The sequence below is a fragment of the Colossoma macropomum genome, unplaced genomic scaffold (genome assembly GCF_904425465.1).
Source record: "Colossoma macropomum unplaced genomic scaffold, Colossoma_macropomum, whole genome shotgun sequence".
In the NCBI taxonomy this organism is placed as follows: Eukaryota; Metazoa; Chordata; class Actinopteri; order Characiformes; family Serrasalmidae; genus Colossoma; species Colossoma macropomum.
In genome coordinates this window covers 9,113,281-9,122,651 of record NW_023494803.1, presented here as the reverse complement: position 1 = coordinate 9,122,651, position 9,371 = coordinate 9,113,281, and positions in this window count along the sequence as shown.

The following is a 9,371-nucleotide window of genomic DNA, read 5'->3' as shown; positions in this document are numbered from 1 at the left end:
TCACCATGGTTCTGGAGTCTAACTGGGCTGTAAACAGGACAATTTTCACCGCAGTTGTGGAATTTGACTGGGCCATAAAAGGAACATTTTTCAATGCTGTTGTGGAACATGACTAGACCGTAAAAGGGACATATTTTGCCATGATTGTGGAGTTCAACTGGGCTGCGAGCAAGAACACTTTTTACTCCAGTTGCAGTTTGACTGGACAGGGGCCGGGATGTTCTTTACTGCAGTGGCATAATTTGTGTAAGCCACGGGCCTAAACAATTATGCACCGCAGCAGCGGAGTTTGACTGGGCCACAGGCTGGAAAACTTTTCATAGTGGTTGCAGAGTTTGACTGGGCCACAGCTAGGAGATTCTTCAATGCGGTAATGGAGTTGGACCGTACACTTTTCACTGTGGAAGCAGAGTTTGACAGGGCAGCAAAAGTGGACCTTATAAAATGGACAAAAAGAGTAGATACAAGGTGGATGTAGCTAATAAATCGGTCAGTGAGTGTACACATACACGTGTGGCTGGGTTCAAGCTTGCAGCAGCTGTGGTGCAATTGTCAAGTGTTGGTGCACTGGTAAACACAGCATTTCAGCTTTCAGCACCACTCTAACACACACACACACACAAACGCACGCATGCTCTTCACAAATAATTCATCCCTAGTCTCTCATAATGGCTTTCCTGCATGTTCATCATTCTCACGGGCTGCAGTCCACGCCTCCATTTCTGCAAACTGAAACCTGCACACACTCCTGTAAGCCAGCCAACAGCCATTATAATACTGGACTGCGGACTGTGATGATGCAATCTAGCCATGAATCAGCAAAAAATACACTGTCCACTGATTTGGACGTCTCAAAGTGATAACACAAGATAAGATTACTTTGGCAGTTATCATGTTCACAAGGTTATAAAAGATAAAAACTGTTCCTGTACATTAAAAAAACACATTATTGTACATTTGAGTATACACAAAGGTACATAGGTCATCTGTTATTTACTGTACACTAAGATGACCACAGCTATCAGAATTATAGCTCCGCCCATGAAGAGGGTTATTTATAATGTGGGGAAAATGATTAAACGTTGTGCTGTTCCTGGCTGTCAGTAAGCAAATGATCATTACTGCTTTGCAAGGATCCAAAAAGATGTAGAAAAATAAAAATCGGATACGTTTTAAACAGTGATGCTATGTAGATCATTAGGAATGTTGGTCTACTGCGAAACTCACCACACCTGCAAAAACAGTAAGTGTCATTGGGGGTTTTGTGTTTGGTTTTTCTTGCTATGCTTAAAAATGAACTTAATCCCTACCAGGCGGGAGCCGGAATTCAGCCTACCTTTCGTCTCATCTCCTCCACTCTTTCCTTCACTCTCTCCCTCCAGTCGACAAGTCTCTCACCCTGTCTCTTTTTTTCTCCAGGGTGGCCGGTTTAATTCCCTCTCTGGGTGAGAATGTCAGAGTTTGGAGAGTTTTTGGACGGTTCCCACAGAGCTCTCGGCCGTCACACACCTCTAATCTCCTGGAGAGAGAGAGAGAGAGAGAGAGAGGGAGAGAGAGAGAGAGAGTATAAGGACAAAACAGTACAGTTAATTACTTTCAGTAGAGGAACGCTGACCTTGCTTGCATAACCTCATTGTCCACTCACTGTGGCACTACCATAATGTGAGATAAATTGGAGAAAAGCTTGATAGATGCCTGATGGAAACACTTTTTCTGTGTAAAAACCTTCCGGTGTGCTGTTACTGGCCACTGCATTGCAGTGACTTTAAATGAATTGCTTGGTGAAATATCACATTCGCAGTTTTCCCTCCTTACCTCAAAAGTAGCAGATCAGGCAGGGCATGTTCTGGTGTCTGAAGTTTGCTTCTGTGGGTTTATAATGGAGCTACAAGGCTAATGCAGCTAACAAATAATGGAGGCTTAGGAATACCAATTAGCATAGTGCTAACTGCAGGCTTAAATCATCACACAATCATACTGAGTGTGTAAGTAATCTCTAATATTAGAACTAGGCCTTCAGTCTGTGATATAGATGTCATACTTTGAAAAACAAACCAACCCACCTCTACAATAATGCTAGTTTCTGTTAGCACCCTTGGGATTCTAGTAGCGCTAAGCTAATGGCAGTGCACATGACAGTTTTTTGACTGTTCTAGATTAATCATGGACATTTAGAGTTCGTAACAGACATTCCATGTTTTGTATGAAGCTAGTAACAGACATTTCTAAAGTCTGGCAGACATGCATTTGTTAGGCTGCCTCTGGTATTCACAGTTAGCCACGTATCTCAGACTTCCAGAAAGTCTCAAGTGATGTTTTTTTCTCAAGAAGTTGGTCCAAATCAAAAATGTGATTAATTTCATTGTCATTTTATTTTATGTTAGTGGGTAATCTGAAGTGTTAGGCCTTTACTTCAGCTCCTGAAGTCCTCACCAATGAGAAAGCTCGCTTGGCTGTATCTACCTGGATACCAAGGAAGGGGAAAAATCCTGATTGGGCAATTTTTTGTTGGTGAGGATTTCAGGGGCTGAACTGAAGGCATCACACTTTAGATTAACCCTTAGCATAATTACCAAGGGACAGTGGAAGTGTTAGGCCTTTAGTTCAGCTCCTGAAGTCCTCACTTCAGTCCTCCTCATGGAAGAGCTCACCTGGGTGTATCTACCTAGATACTAAGGAGGGAAAAAAATCTTGATTGGACAATTTTCCGTTTGGCGCTTCAAGAATTTAACCCTTTTGTTTCCAAACAAAACTTAATAAAACAGTACTGTAAAACTTGCAGAGTTAAATACAAGCCTGGTTCTATTGAATAAAAATGACTAAATAAATAGACATGTTCTTCCCTCTGTCAGAAACATAGGGGAACCATGAAGGCCCTCTTGGCCTTGAGAAGGCATTGAGGGTTCTCCTCTGTTTCTGACCCTTCAGAACTGATGTCCAAAGGAGTAAAAGCTGCCTGATTACACTCACTTCAGTAACTGGCCAAAAAACAATTACCCAACAAACGTATCAGATCAAGCTGAGCTTTTGGAGCGATAGCCGCAGCACATTAATAGCAGCTGGGATTAATTTCAGCAAATCTTTCTAGCACGTAATTAAAAGATTACAGAGCAAGGAACACTTTGAACGCGCTGATTTTAACACCTTAGTGGTCCCTGATTGTTTGAAACATGTCAGAGATGGTAGATGAAGGGTGGAGAGCGCAGTTTCAAATCAGTGAATCAACCTCAAACCTCAAATGAGCTGTTCTTAAATACTAATGTAGATGATTAAGACAGGCTTAGGGTTGTTGTCCGGGTTGCTAAGCTAACGATCTGAGCACTGCCAGCAGTTTGAATCATGCTGTGAAAGGAACAGTTCAAATCGTCATCTGTCTGTGAAGGGCGCTCATTTTAGAAAATTCTTCATTCTGTCTCTCGGACGACACATTGCCTGGAGCAGTGGGGTCAGTGGAGATGGCCCAAATGAGTTGGCACTGGGGCCTGTTTACAAACGTGAGATGATGAACACTGTAGGCTTTGAGCACATGCACTTATTATCTATGGGTATCCAAGGGTAGTTATGTGGTTTAAATTGAAATATATATGTCCACCATCCAAATAGTACCTGCTCTGTAAGGGTCCATGGGGGTCCTGACCACTGAAGAACAGGGTAAAAGGGGGCTAACAAAGTATGCAGAGAAACAGATGGACTACAGTCTGTAACTGTAGAACTACAAAGTGCACCTATATAGTAAGTGGAGTTGATAAAATGGACAGTGAGCGTAGAAACAAGGAGGTGGTCATAATGTTATGCCTGATCGGTGTATGTATATATGGAAACAGTGGTTATATATAATTATATTTCCAAAACTTTACAGTTGTTAATGTAATGAGATTTTGCTCCTAGTAATTTGCACCATTTCTACTGGTCCAAATAATTAGATAATTGCTTATGTGGCTTCTGACTAGCAGCAAACCGTGACGATTGCAGCTAGGCCTTCAGTTTGGGCCATAAATGTCAAAACTGTCAAAACATGACAAAAGGGCAAAAAGTGTCAAAAAAGGGAAAAACCTACCTCGATAATGCTAATACCTGCTAGCATCCCTATGGGATTCAAGTAGTATGTTAGTGCTAAGCTAACAGCAATGCACATGACCATTTTTTGGGCCATTCTAGATCAAATGTGGACATTCGAAGCTTATAAAAGACATTCCATAAGTTTTATTTGATGTTAGTAGTAGACATATAGGCATATATATTACCTTCTATTACAGTTTCACAAAGACTCTTTGAGCAAAGTTGGCAAAGAGCTGATGATGTTTTCCATTTCTAACATCAGACAAAAACACATTCATTAGGCTGCCTTTGGTATTCGCAGTCAGTCATTTCATAATTATGTTAGTGGTTCATCTGAAGTGTTAGGCCTTCTGTTCAGCTCCTGAAGTCCTCGCCAATGAGAGAGCTTGCTTGGTTGTATCTGCCTAAATACCACAGGGGGAAAAATCCTGATTGGACAATTGGATTTTATTTCTTAGTTTCATTTCTATCCATATAATTGGATAATTCTCTTGGAATGTTTGTTCCCATAATGTAAAGGCAAGCTTGTATACTGATTTTTATACGTGGTCCCCCATTTCAGGGGCACTTAAGCTATTATTGTTATTGTTTTTGTGCCATCAAAGCTAGAAAACTTTCGGCATTCAGTCAAAATGAAAACTGTAACCATCACTACATCAGTTGTAAACATACCTACTTACCTCTTGCAGTGGAACCACAGGAGTGAGCTTTTCCAGTTTACAGGACAGAAAAAACACCTTCTGATGTATCTTGAAGGTGAGAAGAACTTCTGAAAAGCTGGAGTGGATGTTTGGGGGACATTGGAAATGCTATATCCTCTTGCTAGCTTGCTAATGCAGAAGAAAATCAGCTAGCCAGCATTACTTCTTCAATGCTGAATATCACAGGTGGAGGGAATTCTCAGTGGTTGGCTGAGGTGTTTGTGTAATGCATGCTGGGTATTGTAGTGAGAGAACACTGATGAATGAAATCACAAAATCTGTCAAACCAAAAAGGCCGAAGGATATAATGCTGCACCACAGAATACTGCATAACACGACAAATAACACTATAACACTATATAACACGATATAAACTATAATATTAGGCCACATCCCCTTCGAGGAAAACAAAACTCACAATGTTTGACCTGCCACTGATGAAGGACTTAAGAGTAAAAACCGGTCAAACCCCACAGTCGAGAATTCCGAATGTCTCGTATCATGATTGCTTTCCAGATTACTTCCAACAACAACATCAGGTTACAATGTAAAATAGCCTATTCACAAATTCAATAAGATTTTTTGTTAGTATTTTTTTTTACAGTCTATGCTTTTTCGCACATAGTGCTGACTTGCATGTGAACTCCTTTCAACTTCAGACTTCTTTCAGTGAGAGATGAAGTGTCCTATCATAATTCTGCAAGCGCAGGCTGTTCCCAGCAGCACCAGGGAGGCCCTAAGACAAGCATGTCAATCAAAACCTCAGCATGGCTCTCGCTCTCTGTTGTTCTTTCACCCCTCAGAGATTTCCTCATGAGCGTCAGGTTTCACAGCCCGAGAAAACCCCGGAACACATTCGCATTCATTTTCTCAGAGAAGCAAAGTCTTAGCAAGTAAAATGATCTCATATCAAGGCTGTAAATCCCTGAGTGTACGATCCACCCTGTGATCCAATGGAATATTGTTCTTATTATCTGTATTTTTCTGCTGGACATCTGTTTGCAAAATCATCCCGCAGTTTTGGAGAGATCGACACTGTTCCAACTCCTTCCAGCTTTTTGAACAGATGCAGTTTTCTTACAATCATCGTTAAATGACAATTTTTTTTCCCATAGGAATGAATGAGGTGCGCAAGTTTGCGCACCTAACTTATGTTTATACAAGTCCTTTAGCAATACTTTATTAACTATGTGGGGAACCATAGGAACCACCTAGCAACATCCTGGCAACCACCTGGGATACCATTGCAACCACCTAACAATATCCCTAACAACATCCCTCGCAACCACCTAGCAACGGCTTAAGCTGCGCGATCACTCTTCATTTTCTTCCAGAAATGCACATTTCTAGTTTTAAGTATAATTATATTAATCAGTCTTGCACAGATATTTTGCCTTATTTTTAATCAAAACTAGTACAAAGGGATCCAGACTGGGTCTCCCAAAAGCATCTTAGCACAAAGGTGATTGTTAAATGGCTGAACACTTTCTCCACCAGTTAAAATTAACTTAACACTAAGACACTTTTGGGACCAGGTTGTGATGGTTGCGTCATTAGCTTTAATGTTTTTCATGTTCTTACATTGTATTACTTTAAGGATTCTGAGATTTCTGATGCTATTTGAAAGTTAAGCACCGAATTTAGGACTTTAAACTGATTTTGCTAGATTTCTTAGAAGTTGCCTTGTTGTAGTATCTTCAGATGTGATCTGAAGTTGGTAAAATATGAAATAAAGTTCTGATCTTCTGTTGTTTGGCTTGGCTCATGATGACTTATTTGGAGTACGAAATGTAACGTTTATTTTGTCTCAGGTTGTGAACAATACAGTTTTAAAAAAAGACGAATGAGAGAAACAGATGTATAGTACATTAAGTCACTGTATCATATTATTGATTATAAAAAAAGGACCTTTAATGGTTATATCTTAAATAATAAAAGTTTAAAATGCTATATTTACATATTGTCTACTTTAAGGTAATCAAGGTGATAAAAAAACAAAAAAGTAGATATTATTAAATACAGTTTGATCTGTATTAATTGAAAACAGTACAAAACACAATATTTATTGTTTTATATGTATATATATATATATATATATATATATATATATATATATATATATATATATATACACACACACATATATATATATATATATATATATATATATATATACACTTATTCCAAATTTGATGCCTGCAGCATATTCCAAAAAATTTGTTTAGCATTGTGTTACATCAACTTTCTTTTTAACTTAAGAATCATTTGGGGACTGAAGACACAAACTGAACCAATTCTGAAACTGGATTTTTTTGCCATTCTTCAGTTACACAAGTCTTCCGCTGTGCAACTGTATGAGGCCTTCATTATTGCGTCATACATTTTCAATATAAAATTCTCGTCTACCAGCCGCACTCTCTGCTTATGCAGCCATGCTGGTGTAACACATGCAGAATCTTTCTTGCATTGTTATGTTGAAACAAGTGATGTCCCTGAAAAAGACAGCATCTAAAAGGCAGCATAGTGCTCCAAAATGTGTTTATATTCTTAAACCCATTAATACACCCTCATACCATGACAGGCGCTGGATTTTGAGCTTTATACTGGTAACAAACTATATGGTCCTTCTCTTCTTTGTCCAAGAGATAAGCTTGAGCCCAGAGAAGTTGGCGGCATTTCTGGACACTATTGGCATTGGCTTCCACTGTGCATAGTACAGTCTTAACTTACTTTTAAGGACGCAGCGATGGATGGTGTTTGCTGACAAGTATTCTCGAGCCCATGCGTTGACCTCCATCTCAGAAGGATGCTGGTTTGTAATGCAGTGCCGTCTGAGGGTTTGAAGGTCAAAGGGCATCCAGAGATGGTTTTCGGCCTTGCCTTTTATGCACAGAGATTTCTCCAGATTCCTTGAATCTGTTAGATATGCACCGTTGAGGGTGAAATACCTAAAATCCTTGCAAACGCTTGTTGAGCAACATTGTTCTGAAACAGCTGGACTATAGGTGAGCCTCGACCCATCCTCGCTCAAGGCTTTTCCTGGGTGCTTCTTATTATGCTCAAGCATGGTTACATTACCTTTTTAAAAGTGTTTTCTGAACATTCAGCAATGTTCCTAGTCGTAAATTGTCCTGTTCTAATTTTTTAGGAAAATTTTGGCAGCATCAATTTCAGAATGTGCATGTATTAGCAAAAAACAATCAAGTTGATAAGATTAAACATTAAATCTCTTGTCCTGCTTTTGTTTAAATACAGATCTCTATCTACGTACATACAGATTTAAGCAAATAAGCGATTTACAAATCATTGCTTTCAGTTTTTCTTTTATACATTCTTATTTTGCTGGAATTAGGTTTGATATTTTTGTCCATTTAAAGAGATTTGACTACTTGTTGGCCTCATTAGCAGATTTTCTTGCTAAAATCTCATTTTAAACATATTTCTTCTATTTTGTATGAATGACTTTTTAGCAGTGCACACTTCACACTCCATCACATCAGAGTCAGCGCTTGGGTTGGTCACACACTCTGGTCAGGACGGGTCCAAGCCGGTCAGAACCAGGTTGGACCAGCAGCGGCCAGAGAGCCTTTCTTTCCCCGAATTGCTTAAACTCAAATACCTCAGAGGAGATTATTACACAGCTCAGGGAGTGAGCGTGTGAGTGAGGGGGGCACATTTAGCGAATATCACTGAGCTTTGTGAGGAAAGCAGTGGAGGTGAGTCAGAGTTCAGTCCAGCACTGAGGACTGCGGGCCTGTAACTCTCCCATGGTCGAGGATTCTGATTGGCCATCTGTCCAGGGTAACAACAATGTCTAGACTACATATGGAACATATCAGGGAAAACCAAATTTACCCACCTTTCTTTTTAAATTAGAGACTTTCATGTAGTGTAAATACTGTTAGAGTTTCAACACATTATTTTCACTCCATATGTGAAAACTACACTGCAAAACGACCATTTTAAATAGTATTTGTGATGTCACACCAGCACATTTACAATATATTTACCTTTTTAACATACAGCAGTTTAGCTCTGCCTATTCATGCTGAAATTGTACTGTTTCAGCCTGGACTTCTTTTTGAAAGAGGCATAGGTTGGAACATGGGCATGACTGTTTAACTTGTTTTGGTTTACGGTTTTGCTGTTTTTGCAGGTTTTTGCTCGGAAAATAAGAACATCAAATTGACTTTTTTTTTCCCCACATAATTTGCACCTGTGCTATAAGTTGCTATAAGTTAGCCTTCAATTTTACAGCATACTAGCTAGAAAACTACGTTTTGCTGATGTTATATGAACTGAGTTAGGAGTTCATATAATGTTTCAAGGAATGTTTTTTATAATATTATTATCAGATAATGGGGAAACTCCAGGTCTACATGAATCAGACAATAATCTGATTTCTGCTTTGCAACAAGGCAATAAACTCACAGAAGATGTGACTTTAAACATCGTGCCACTTTACCTGAAAATATGAACCTACAAAGAATATTTCAATCTTTCACTTCGTCAAGCATGTAGTCGGTTTCAGCGTTGCTCCAAAAGTGTTTTGCTGCATCTCTGCATCAATGCTTCAAAGCCGTTTGCTTATTTCCAGTACCGCTGTGTTTC